The following is a 13,649-nucleotide window of genomic DNA, read 5'->3' as shown; positions in this document are numbered from 1 at the left end:
AAATAAACCCACACTTACATGGTCAATTAATCTCTGACATAGGTGGCAAGGATATACAATGGGTAAAAGACAGTCTCTCTAATCAATGGTGTTGGCAAAACTGGAAACTACGTGGAAAAGAATGAAACCAGACCACTTTCTTCCATCATTCACAAAAATAAACCAAAAATGGATTAAAGACCTACATGTGAGACCTGAAACCATAAAATTTCTAGAAAAAAACAAATAGTAATCTCAGATATTGGCCTTAGCAACATTTTTCTAGATATGTCTCCTGAGGCCAGGTAAATGAAAGCAAAATTAAACTATGGGGACAATACCAAAATAAAAAGATTTTGCACAGCAAGAGGATACCATCAACAAAATGAAAAGGTATCCTATAGAATGGGAGAAGATATTTGTTAATGATATCTCCAATAAGGGGTCAATATCCAAAACATAAAGAACTCACACACCGAAACACACACACACACACACACACACACACACACACACACACACACACACACAAGTAAACGAGAAAACAAATAATTTGGCCTAAAAATGGGTAGAAGACTTGAATCAACATTTTTCCAAAGACAACGTATAGATGACCAACATGAAAAGATGCTAATCACCACTAATCATCAGGAAAATGCAAATCAAAATCACAGTAACATATCTCATACCTGGCAGAATGAGTAGTATCAAAAAAACAAAAACAAAGACAAATAACATGTATTTGTGAGGATGTCAGAATGTGGAGAAAAGGGAGCCTTTATACACTGTTGGTGGGAATATCAACTGGTGCCACCACTATGGAAAACAGTATGAAGATTCCTCAAAAAATTAACAAGAGAAATACTATGTTATCCAATAATTCCACTATTGGGTATTTACCCAGGGAAATTAAAACACTAATTTAAAAAGACATACACACCCCACATTTATCGCAGTATTAGTTATAATAGCCAAGATATGGAAGCACTCTAAGTGTGCATCCATAAATGATAGAATATTACTCAGCCATAAAGAGGATAAGATCTTGCCATTTGCGATAACACGAATGGACCTAGAGGGTATTATACTAAATGAAATAAGTCAGAGAAAGATAAATACCATATTATTTCACTTATATGTGGACTCTCAAAAATAAATGAACAAAGAAATTAAAAATGGAAACAGAATCACAAATCCAGAAAACAAACTGGTAGTTGCCTGAGGGGTGGGAGTTTGTGGGGGGAAGGGGAGGCAAAATAGGTGAATGGTGTTAAGAGATAAAATTTCCATTTATAAAATAAATATCATGGAGATGAAAAGTACCACACAGGGAACATAGTCCAATACTATAATAATGTTTTATAAGACAGTCTCTCCAATAAATGGTAGCAATAAATGGTAGCAATAAATGGAAGCAACATGCAAAAGAATGAAAGACAAATGCAAACTATAGAAAAAATGTTTAAATAAAAAAATCTTTTCATTAACATACCCATTTCCTTCAAAGTGATTTCAAAGACTAGATTATGAATAATAGCATTATTTAGTTAAATTATATAAATGTGTTTATGACTCTTGAAATCCATTGCCAAATTACATAAATAGGAACAATTCTTTGGACTACAGCCACAACTGATAGTGATGAACAACTGCCAGGTTTTTCCCAGTCTCAGGAACTCTGAGTGTTATGAATAGTACTTTCACATTTGCTAATTAAGGGTTAAAAGGTTATTTGCATTCCTGGGTTTTTGTTTTCTTTTTTTGCATATCTTTGATAACTAATGTACTATTCTCTCTCTCTCTCACTCTCTCTCTCTCTCTCTCTCTCTCTCTCTCTCTCTCTCTGTCTCGGCATTCCTTGTATTCTAATATAGAACACAGCATGGCAATGGAATTAACGTGAATGTTGATGTCAGAAAGACCTGGCCTTGAAATATATTTTTCCTATTTTCACGGCACGTCTCCTAAACTATATTTAAGTCCAAAGGAAGACTATTAGCTTACCTATTTTTGAAAGGTCTGGCATTTAGTTCAGTATGTATCACTATCAGGGAGTTGATATATGTTTGTTGATTTGAATTGTGTCCCCAGGTGACTTACCCAATTTCTCTGTTTCATTTTTCTAGCAAATGAAGCTAGCAATGGTAAGGAGTCTGAAAGGTAACATGGATAAGACCTGAAGCTCTTCTGCTTACCTTCCCCTGTATTTTCATATGGATTATTTGTTCATAACAATTATACTTTTTCCCTTGTTTCTCCTTTTTCCTCACGCGGATTTTTTTCCCTCAGGTCCCTTTATATGAGATCTTCATATAATCTAGTTATTGAAAATTTTTGTCATTGACAAACATTTAATTTCTCATATGCTCACTCAGTTGTACCTCTAGAGAACCTTTCAAATGCCAAAAAACCCTTCTGTTTGGATACTGATTGGTAAAATATTCGAACTGTAGATTAACTTGGACAGGATGGCCATTTTCACAACATTTAGTGGAAACAGGAATGTGATCCAACTCTCCAGTTACCTCTTCTTCTTCTTTTTTTTTAAACCTCAGGGAAAAGGAGATTAATTAAACATACCCTTTAGTTCATGATGCACCACTGCCATTGGTCTGGTCATGGCTCTGTTCTTTATTGCCATTACATTCATACAAACCTCTCCTCTACCTTCCTCCATGGACTCCCATATCAACTCATGTATAAAATGTGTCCTCAGGCATGTCCCCATTTTGTAGTTTTTTTTTTTATTTAGTTCACTCAGATTGCTTATTGCCTAGTCCCCAGAATATTTATCTTTCTGTTATATTGCAAGTGATATTTATATATCAATTACATAATTTAGATAGTTATTGCTGGAATTCAGGGCCACTTATATTTTAATTATTTTTCCTTACTCAGACCCTAAAGTAAACTTTTTAATTACATCTAATAGCTTTGAGTTGTCTACTCAGGATTTTTTAGTTATCTATGAATAATTACTTTTTCTATTTGACAATATTACTTTCATTATTGCATCAACAAAAATGTCTACAATCACAAAAAATAGCAATTATAATGTAATGTTGTTACCCAATGCTATTTCATTTTTTAATTTTTTTAATGTTTATTTATTTATTCTTGAGAGAAAGAGAGAGAGAGGGCGTGCACAAGCAGGGAGAGAAGGAGACATAGAATCCAAAGCAGGCTCCAGGATCTGAGCTGTCAGCACAGAGCCCAATGCAGGGCTCAAACCTATGGACTGTGAAATCATGACCTGAGCCGAAGTCGGAGCTTAACCAACTGAGCCACCCAGGCGCCCATCATTTTTTTTAATTTTAAAGCAGTGTATTGAATATTCTGTGATAGATTTTGATTGTAACTAATAGTTTAGAATTCCCCAGTTTTGTCTATTTTAAAATATGTTTCTTAGGGATGCTTACTGAATTTTAGCCAAGCTCTTTACCACCTCTTATATAATTAATTTCAACTGATTTATTATATATCAATTATAAATCACATTAATCTTTACCTTTACATATTTTTCTATTACAGCAGGTGAGCTCAGTGATCACTGAGAAGGGACACATCTGTAAATTCCCTCAGATTTTTAAATGGAACATGAAACAAGAGAAAAACAGCAGCCTATTCCAACTTCCAAAAGTACTACCATCCACTGAAACAGAACCACAGAGAAGTGACTCCACAACAGGTTTGTGTGATGTTGACCGAATCATGTGCACAATTGTCTGGAGGATGGAACTTTAGTGAGATCGCAAGTATCTTTATTAATTAGGGACAATTCTTCAGGAAGCTCTGATATTGTCACGCTGTGATATATTAATTGCAAATATCCAAGTACTTTGGGTGCTGATTGGACCACCTCTTACATGTGTAGGAGCCATTTAACAAACATTTAGGCATTATTCATCACTAATGATAATAATTCATCAAATGTCTACTCGAAGTTCTGATAAGAAGTAAAATATGAGTCTACATTACATGAATTATAACTACATACCTAAGAGATGGGATCTCACCAGTTAGACATTAGAATACCAGGGATAAAACTACTCGTAAGTCTTGCAACATTGCTTGAGACTGGCCACCACTATTCTTGGCAGTAGGTAATACCTATGATGGGCTAGCAGCCATCATGATCATTTCAATCTCTGCGACATGCCTTCCCCCAAAATGAAAAAAACAGGATAGAATCATTACATAACTTACTTAGCTCTGTATACAACATATTAAAGGTAAGTTTTTAAAAACTAGGAGTATTTTTCTTAAGTAAGTTCTTCTAATATGGAAAACTAAACTGAGAAGTTTTCCCTTCTCCTTATATTCACAGATTACAATTGCAAAATGACATTTATGCTCATGTATTTAAGACCTACAAATTAATGAAACTCATTTGTCCTTAGACAAAAATTTAGTATTAAACTTTACAGGAGATTGACTTTGTATAATTAAAATGATACTGAGGTGGGTTTTTTTGGTTTTTTTTTTAATTTTTTTTTAATGTTTATTTATTTTTGAGACAGAGGGAGACAGAGCATCAATGAGGGAGAGTCAGAGAGAGGGAGACACAGAATCTGAAACAGGCTCCAGTCTCTGAGCTGTCAGCACAGAGCCCCACACGGGGCTCAACTCACAGACGGCGAGATCGTGACCTGAGCCCAAGTCGGCCGCTTAACCGACTGAGCCATCCAGGCGCCCCATACTGAGGTGTCTTTAAATCTCCCTTCAGATAACGTTGTGCCCCAAATGCTGTGTTTCAAAATACGAAAATTGAGGTTTCAACTAGAATTTTATGACCTGTGTCACTATTTATCTTTAACAGATGTTGTTTTTAAAAGAGAGATTATTTTAAATTTTCCTAGTGAGTACACATGGCCAGCTTTAGCTTGTCCTACACCAGTTAGAATTTTCAAATAAATTAACTGATGTTACCCACAAAAAGTATTAACGTATGTGCTGAGTTTCCCTCATATCCCAGACTATTCTATTTCATTATTCCTGAATATGCCAGAGCAATAGGAGTCTAAACTAGGAATTAGGAATTGTTCCCTGCTTTTAATTAATGCTTTGGTATTCTCTTGGGAAAAAAGATAGGTTAGTAAGCAATAGGCCTTGTTACCATGCACTATTAGTAATGTTGAGAGAAATACTGTAGAAGACAGAATCCTGCTCATAAAACAGACCTTCAACAGTTGTTAGTTTATTTTCCCATGGGAACTTCATTTGGCCAATCTCTGATCCAAGAGAATCCGTCACCTTCATATCCACATCCAGCTTGTGCTCAATTCCTGTGTTCAATTCCTGTGCTCATTGAGCGCTATTTCTTGAGATCTAGTATTGAGGGGAAAGGATATGGGCATGGCTTTCTTCTGGATGGATCAAATCCCCAGTAAAGGACATGGAGGTGTCATGTGCTGCTTCTACTGATGAAATCATTAGGCCTTTTTTTAAGTCTGCTACTTAATCATTCTAGAACTTAGCTGTGTTTATATGTCACAAAGAAGCCAATCACTGTGTCTTAAAACTTATAGAAAGTAAATGACCACATTAAAGTCCCTGTTTTAGCACTTTGGAGGGCCCTTGTTGGGATGAGCACTGGGTGTTGTATGGAAACCAATTTGACAATAAATTATATTTAATATAAAAAAATGGTCACCTTAAAAAAATAAAAAATAAATAAAATCCCTGTTTTAGTGCATAAGGCCTTCTAAATGAAAATATGTCATGAGAAAAGTACACACAGGAAGATATCATGAATGTTTCTGTGGCTGGTCAAGAACATCTCAGGAGGGGACCAGTACCATCCATACCTTCAATGAACCTTGCATCCTTTACCCATGAGTTCCTCTCCTCTTCCTCTAATTGAAACACTGAGCTTAATACACAGCTCCAGCAGATATCCTTAACAGTGTCATTAGCTAACAGAATTAACCTCTATCTTTACATGGTATTTATTTATTTGAATTTCCCCATCATCAGAAGCATACTGACCCATGCAATTATTGATGCAGAGATTTAATTTTGTCTCCAACTAGTTTACTTTCATGATCACAAAGTGAGGTAGTTAAATGTTCATCCATACAATCAAACAGAGAGACCACAACCTATTTATATCCATAAACCTAACAGCAAAGTATTAGTTTCCAATGCTGCTGTAACAAATACCACAAACTTAGTAGCTTAAAACAACACAAATTTGCTGTGACAGTTCTGGAGCCAGATACTTAAATGGGTCAGCAGGGCTGCATTATTTCTAAAAGCTCTAGGGGAGAATGTTTTCTTGCCTTTTCCAGCATTGAGAGGCTTCCCACATTTCTTGGCTCATGGTCCTTTCCTCATCTCACTCCAACGTCTGCTTCCATCATCACAGCTTTTGCTAACTCTGACCCTCCTGCCTCCTTCCATAAGAACCCTTGTGATTATGCTGGGCTCACCTGAACAATCCAGAGTAATCTTCCCACCTCAAAATCCCTCACATTACCACATTTAAAAAGTCACATTTATCGTGTAAGGTAAATACATTCACAGAGTCCTGGAGTTGGGAGGTGGACATCTTTGGGGGCCATTGCTCTGCCTATCATAGTAAGCAATACCCTTATTGCTTCTCCTATTTCCAGCATACTGTCAAGAATGCTATCATGCTTTTCCCAACAACATTGTACGTGTTGAATCACATGTGCTGGCTCATGCCTCTCATCACAGCACAAAGGCAGCATGCTCATTTTTCCCACCAGTCTTCCCTGGCCATCCATCCTCTACTCTACATAAACTTCCCAAGCTTCCTAACTGCTAGCTATAGTGTTTTCAGTTTAAGCTTATATTAATAATGCTGAAAATAACTTTATGTGGATCATTATCCCAATCAATAATGGACTGTCATGCATCTTTGCCAATGCACTCATTTCTATTAATTCTATATATGGAGTCACACAATGATGTATTCAGTACAGAGTCTATCTAAATTTTACATAGAAATTATTCATGTCTCCTAAGTGATTAGCCCATAGATTTATTAGTAAATCCTTTAAAAACCTATTGTAGTTTATTTTTGGCAAATTGAAGTCTAAACTATTCTCTATGAAGAAACAGTTAGGATTTAGTCCAAAATATTCTACAAATACCCATGGAAAAAAGGTTTGATTTTACAGCCAGGAACCAATTAATGAGCAAATTGTACAAGCTTTGAAATGCCATCTTTTAGGGACATCCAGGTGGCTCAGTCAGTTGAGTGTCTGACTCTTGATTTCAGCTCGAGCTATGACCCCAGGGTCATGGGATGAAGCCCCACGTCGGGCTCTTTGTTTCCTTAAATTACCACCTCAATGTCTTTCATTTTACAAGGCACAGAATTTGTTAAATGCCATCTGTGTTCTTCAGTTATCTTTAGTATATTTTTCTAAATGACTGCCAAAGAGAAAGTAAGGCCTATTGTTTTTGTTTCTTCAATGTTAATTTATTTTATCTTGCTGAAAAACACATTCTTTTATTCATGTGATTACTCCATTTACCCTAGACAATTATGTGACAAACCAAAAAGCCAGTATTGTATTTATTTTTTTTAATGGGCTTCACAAGTAGCACAGAGCCCAACGCAGGGCTTGACCTCATGACCCTCAGGTCAAGACCTGAGCTGAGACCAAGAGTCAGACACTTAACTGACTGAGCCACCCAGGTGCCCCACCAGTAACGTATTTAAATGTAACTAGTATTTCTTGAGCATCTTCTCATGCCCTTAGAATAAGGGCATCATTACCTGAATCTTGTAGCTGCACTTTTGTAGTTACTCTAAAACTAAAATCATTATATAGGTCTAGTGAAAGACACACGCACAGATATACATACATGTGTGTATATACACATATGTATTTGTGTACATGTCTTTCAGCTGGATGCACACACTTCTGTTTACAATGGAGATAGAAGAGTACAGACTGAAGAAGAAGAAGTTAGAAATGTTGGAAAAGTAGGGGTGCCTGGGTGGCTCAATTGGTTAATCATCTGACTTTGGCTCAGGTCATGATTTCTTGGTTTGTGGGTTCAAGCCCCATGTCAGGCTCTGTGCTGACAGCTTGGAGCCTGGAGCCTGCTTTGGAGTCTGTGTCTCCCTCTCTCTCTGCCTCTCCCCTACTCAGGCTCTGTCTCTGTCTCTCTCAAAAAAAAAATAAATAAACATTTTAAAAAATTTTAAAAAAGAAATGCTGGAAAAGTAGATCATAACCATGCAAACAGAAATGGGAAGACATTTATTAATATTTGTGCACCCCTGTGTATATAGATGAACCACAGAGTCTGTATTCTGTTTACCTATGATTTCTCATGTTCACTTTCTATTGGCTCTGAGATTGTAGGATTGGGGCATGTGTGTAAGGAACACTTTAGCGCTGTCACAGCAGCAGTTTGAAATTGGGAATTTATTACAGAGAATGGGACGCTTTTACCGGAGACATTTTGACCCAGAGCGTCAGGGGAAAAAAATATATATATATATAAAATTCAAGGACAACTACACCAAAGACCAAATTACCAAGGTTTGGGGCAGAAATACAGAAACCTGGCTCCCCAGAGGTCTCTAATTGCTCACTCAAACAGAAAGCACCATGTACTAGCCCAGAAAAAGAGCAACTACATCTTCCCTCTCTTAACCTTTTGGCCCCAATTTCATTTTTCCTCCCTTTTGGTCTCCTTTTGATGTTTGAAGAGAGCTCATTTATTTGTTTTCAGTGTGGTCTCACAAGAAATGCTGGATGCAGAGAAGCAGCTTAGACAGGAAAACAAGGAATATTGTGGATGCACAAAGGAACTTGCCTTCCATGGAGGTGGAGGGGTGGGTGGAAGACCAGTTTGAGGATGAGGAGTTGAAAACAGCAAGGCTTTCTCAAACAAAGGACAGTTTCCAGGCTCCTACATATTATATGGAAATATGGGTCTTCATGGTTAAATATAAGGACCAACAGCAGTAACTATTTCATGATTTGTTAAATATTAATTTTTTTATTTTCCTTCATTTTTAAGTTATGCAAGTGTCTTTTAACGTAAATTAAGCCAATTCATTTTGAAAGTAGTTCAGGCAATGGTTACAAATATGCTAACATGATTTAGTACTATAGCTCCCCTCAACCTTTACCATATTTGTGTTGGAATCAAAGATCCCCACAGGTAAGTTGTTTTTCTTTCATTGGTCTGTCATGAGTTTTTTCCTCCTCGCTAATAATTACAGTTAGAAGAATAAAAGTATTCACAAAGTATGGGTCATACATGGGCATTTACACATCTTTCCACACCTCACAACAACTCTGTGAGAGGCAGTTACTGTTTCTGTTCAGTTTTTCAACAAAACAATAAAAAAGGAATGGTCATTGTTGGGATCTGTAAATAGTACATGTGAGGAAACTGAGGCTGTAATAAATTCTACAGGGGACATATTTGTGCACATTCTCTGAGGGGATCCCACAACTAAGTTCAGTGAAGAATTGCTCTTTTGAGACCTTCTGACCCGTGAGTTCCCCTGCTAGGATATATGCATGAGATTCTGCTAAGCACTGTGCAATCTTGCTTGTAGCAGCCTCACATGTGGTAAATCAACCGAAAATAGCTCTCAACCAATAGCTGGTCAAATAAATGATGGTTTATCTATAACGTGGAATATTAGAAAGCTTAAAATTAATGAGGCACATTTTTCTATGTTAAGGTGAAAAATCTCTCAGGTATATTAAGTCGAAACAAGTAAAGAACAGAACAGCGTACGAGTGTGATCTCTCTGATGTGATACCTTTTATAATACAGATAATCTAACATATTATCAACATTAAAGGTTATTTAGTTATTTTGTCACATTATCTATCAATTATATATGTACACACACATACACACACACACACACACACACTCTCTTACGGAAGACTACCATAGACATGTTGATACCTTTAACAGAGATTTTGTAGGGGGGCAGGGGAGATGGAATATAGAGCAGTTTATCTTTGTTTTATAACTTCCTATGTGATTTGAATTTTTGTCATATTCACATAGCAATGTTATATTAAAGGAAGTTAAGATTTTTTTCATAGGCGTGGGGTTAGGGATAATTAGTCATATTCTCCATATTAAATGTGCACAAAATAAATATTTTGAATTATTAAAGTCTACATCAAAATATATGAAAATAAAGCGTAACTTAAGAGCCCTAAAGGAAAAAAGTTGATTATGTAAACATACATGCATACATACACACACACACAGGTCAGAAGCAAACAGGAGAAGAAAATAAACAGAACTTGATACTGTATTAGGATTATAAAATGCTGGGACAATATCGAGAATAAAATATTTTAAGACATTTACAATGGTATTGCTCAGAGCTGAAGGACTGTGCTTTATAACCGAAAGGGTCTACAAGTGCCATGATCAGATCATGAATGAGGTCCACGGAAAAGCACATTAATGAAATATTCGAGAACACCAGCTGCCTTAGTCTGTTCAGGCTGTTATGACAAAATAGCACAGATTGTGGCTTATTAACAGATCGCCTAACATAAACTGCCCTTTGGCTGCCCTTCTACTTTTGGATTTTGGCTTCAATCCAGTAATTTCACAACCTTTGGAAGACTAAATTTCTTCAGGGAACTTTTGCTAATCTCTACACATTTACCTTCAGAGCTTCCTTTGCTCTATCTACCTCCCTGTGTAATATTTTTACGCCCTTTATCAACTTAGATATTGCCTTCCCCTCATTGAACTTCCCCCCAAATAATCAAAACAATTCAGGTGAATTAACCTTGGCACTTAAAATATTTTATGAAGTAAAAAGAACTGAAGAACTTGATTGGCACCTGGTCAGAAGTCACTTGCCAACAAAAGGAGCCAGGCATCCCAAATTGTCATTGACTGGTTCTGGGTGAGCCTCTGTAGGAAAGGCTGAGTGAGAGCAGAGACCATGAATGTATTACCCAATGAAACTATGGAAGCAGCAAAGAAACCTCAGGGCTTAAACTTAGGCCTGGAAATGCTGTCCCCTGATGTGTGTGCCCCACGTGTGCTCTACGCAGTCCCATGTGTGTGCTCTATCCCCTTCCTGACAGTATAAGGAAATAAACACAGAGGAATTATATGGACATAAACTAGACAAAAGCATTACTAAGTTTCCTGGAGGCCAGTTTCCTTGGTCTCAAGGATGAAACCTCCTTCTTCCCGGAAGACAAAGTGGTATAGAAATGATGAGTTTAATTTATAAACTCTGCAGGTTACTTGCTATGTGAGATCTCCATCATATGTTTCAATATCTCTGAACTCTGTTTTCTCATCTATCAAATGGTGTATGGGGAGTTTTTTCGGAAGATAAATAAGATATAAATAACAGTTGACATGTTCTTTCCCTGAAAAACTGATGATCAACCTTCATTCATTCTCCAGTGTTTTTCTGATCATCTTTATGAGTTTGAAACACCAACCTGCTACCTTCTTTCTTTACGCTTAGCTTAATTTCCTGGACCCTCATATTCTTGAGGGATTTTTTTCAAGGGTTTTCTTAACTAAGTACTTTAAATGTAAGTAATTGCTTGAAGTGACTGTGTTCCTTATGTGATACAAGACAGCAGATTTTTAAAATATTGTGGCATAATGAATATTACATGACATGGGCTAAAAACTCTGTTGAAATCATTAAAGGGTGGAATCTATATTGCAGAGAACAAAATAAATGTGAAAGTTATCTAAAACCTTAAGAAGAGTTCAGGGGAATACCCACTACATCTATCCAAACATGTCTCGTTGCACATCACCAAAATGCAGGCAATTCAGAACATTATTTACTTTTCCATAGAAAAGAGAATGGATCTGAAGAACGTCTATCAAAGATCTCACCTTTTAATACCAGGTATTAATGGAGAACTCTAACTAGCACAAGATCGATAATCATACATATAGTTGAGGGTATTTCCTCTTGATGGCAGAGGGAAAAAAATATCCCCAGATAGGTAGGACTCACTGGGTTGTATCAACAATTAACAAAGAAGAATGATCACAAACATATAGTTCTTGTCACTCAAGATAGACCAGTTATGCTGAAGGAAACCAACAACTCCCAATTCTGAACATAGAAACATTAAGTTCTTGCTCATGCTACAAGTCCAGGGAAGATTATTTGGGGGAGGCAATGAGTCTGCCTTTTTAGTTCTTCAGGGATATGGGCTGACAAAGATTCCATCAACCATTAGGTGATTTGCACATGCCTTTATCACTTTCACACAGACATACCATATGTTATTTCCACTCACTTTATGCTGGCCAAAACAAATTACATGACCATGTCTAAATTAAAATGGGGCAGAGAAGTACAATCCTATTAAGTGTCTAGGAAAAAAGGTGAAGCAAGATATTTGTGGGAGCCCTCATGACTGAATATCATAAAATTATAAATATACAATAAACAGATGTACAAACTCCTAGGGAGAAAAATCACAATACTTGGAAATAAATAAAAAACAGAATTAAATGAGCAATTGTGGGAGAGAAGGGCATACTTCAAGAATTGCCTGTGCAGCCATATTGATTTCTATAAATGGAAGCTAAAGAAAGAATTATCAGATGTCTTTGGATAATTATGAAATATGCCCTTTCACCAAAATTTTCTTCAGAAAATACCTCCAGGTACTGAAGGCTGATTTTCAGAAAGAATTTTTGAACAGGGATGTTGTTGATAAAAATGGGTACTGACAGATCCATTTATCAAAGATGTGGGTAAAAAAAAAACACTGAGAGCATTAACTGCAGCTGGTTAAAATTATCTAAGTGTTGTAACAAACTCACTACAAAAAACACACAGTATAAAAACCCACAGCAATGCTTTCATGGTTCCAATTAGAACAATAAGTTGGTGGAAGACTGAAAAGATAAAACCACAAAACATAGCACTTCTCTTTCCCATATAATCGAATCCACAGTTATCATGAGCTATTCAAGTTATATAAAGAAATAACAATAGAGAAGTTTTAAGATAATCAATAGCATACACCCACAGCATTAATGATTTAGTTTCTAAATTCTTTTTTTTTTTGAGAGAGAGAGAGTGCATGCACACAAGTGGGAAAGGGATGGGGCAGGTGGGGAGGGGGAGAGGGAGAGGGGGAAGGAGAGGGAGAGAGAGAGAGAGAGAGAGAGAGAGAGAGAGAACCCCAAGCAAGTTCCATGCCCAGAGCAGAGCCCAACACTAACAACCCTGGGATCATGACCTGAGCTGAAATCCAGTTAGACACTCAACCAACTGAGCCATCCAGGCACCTCAAGTTTCTAAATTTTTACATTTTTTAAATGTTTATTTATCATTTTTGAGAGAGAGAGAGAGAGAGAGAGAGAAGGGGAGCAGGGGAGGGGCAGAGAGAGAGACACAGAATCCGAAGCAGGCTCCGGGCTCTGATCTGTCAGCACAGAGCCCAATGTGGGGCTCAAACCCATGAAACGTGAGATCATGACCTGAGCCGAAGTCGGACTTTACCCACTGAGCCACCCAGGTGCCCCAAAGTTTCTAAATTTTTTAAATCATGCTTCAATCAGTAAAAGAGAAAGAACTGAATAAAACCTGGTGCCAGCACCTTTTATATAATTATGCTTCGTACAATTCTTGGTATCATATCAGAAATTTAAAATATGTCTTATTTATGGGGCACCTGGGCAGCTCAGTC

The sequence above is a fragment of the Prionailurus viverrinus genome, chromosome D4, assembly GCF_022837055.1.
Source record: "Prionailurus viverrinus isolate Anna chromosome D4, UM_Priviv_1.0, whole genome shotgun sequence".
NCBI lineage: Eukaryota > Metazoa > Chordata > Mammalia > Carnivora > Felidae > Prionailurus > Prionailurus viverrinus.
The sequence above is the reverse complement of the archived record's forward strand: the minus strand, read 5'-3'. Positions refer to the sequence as shown.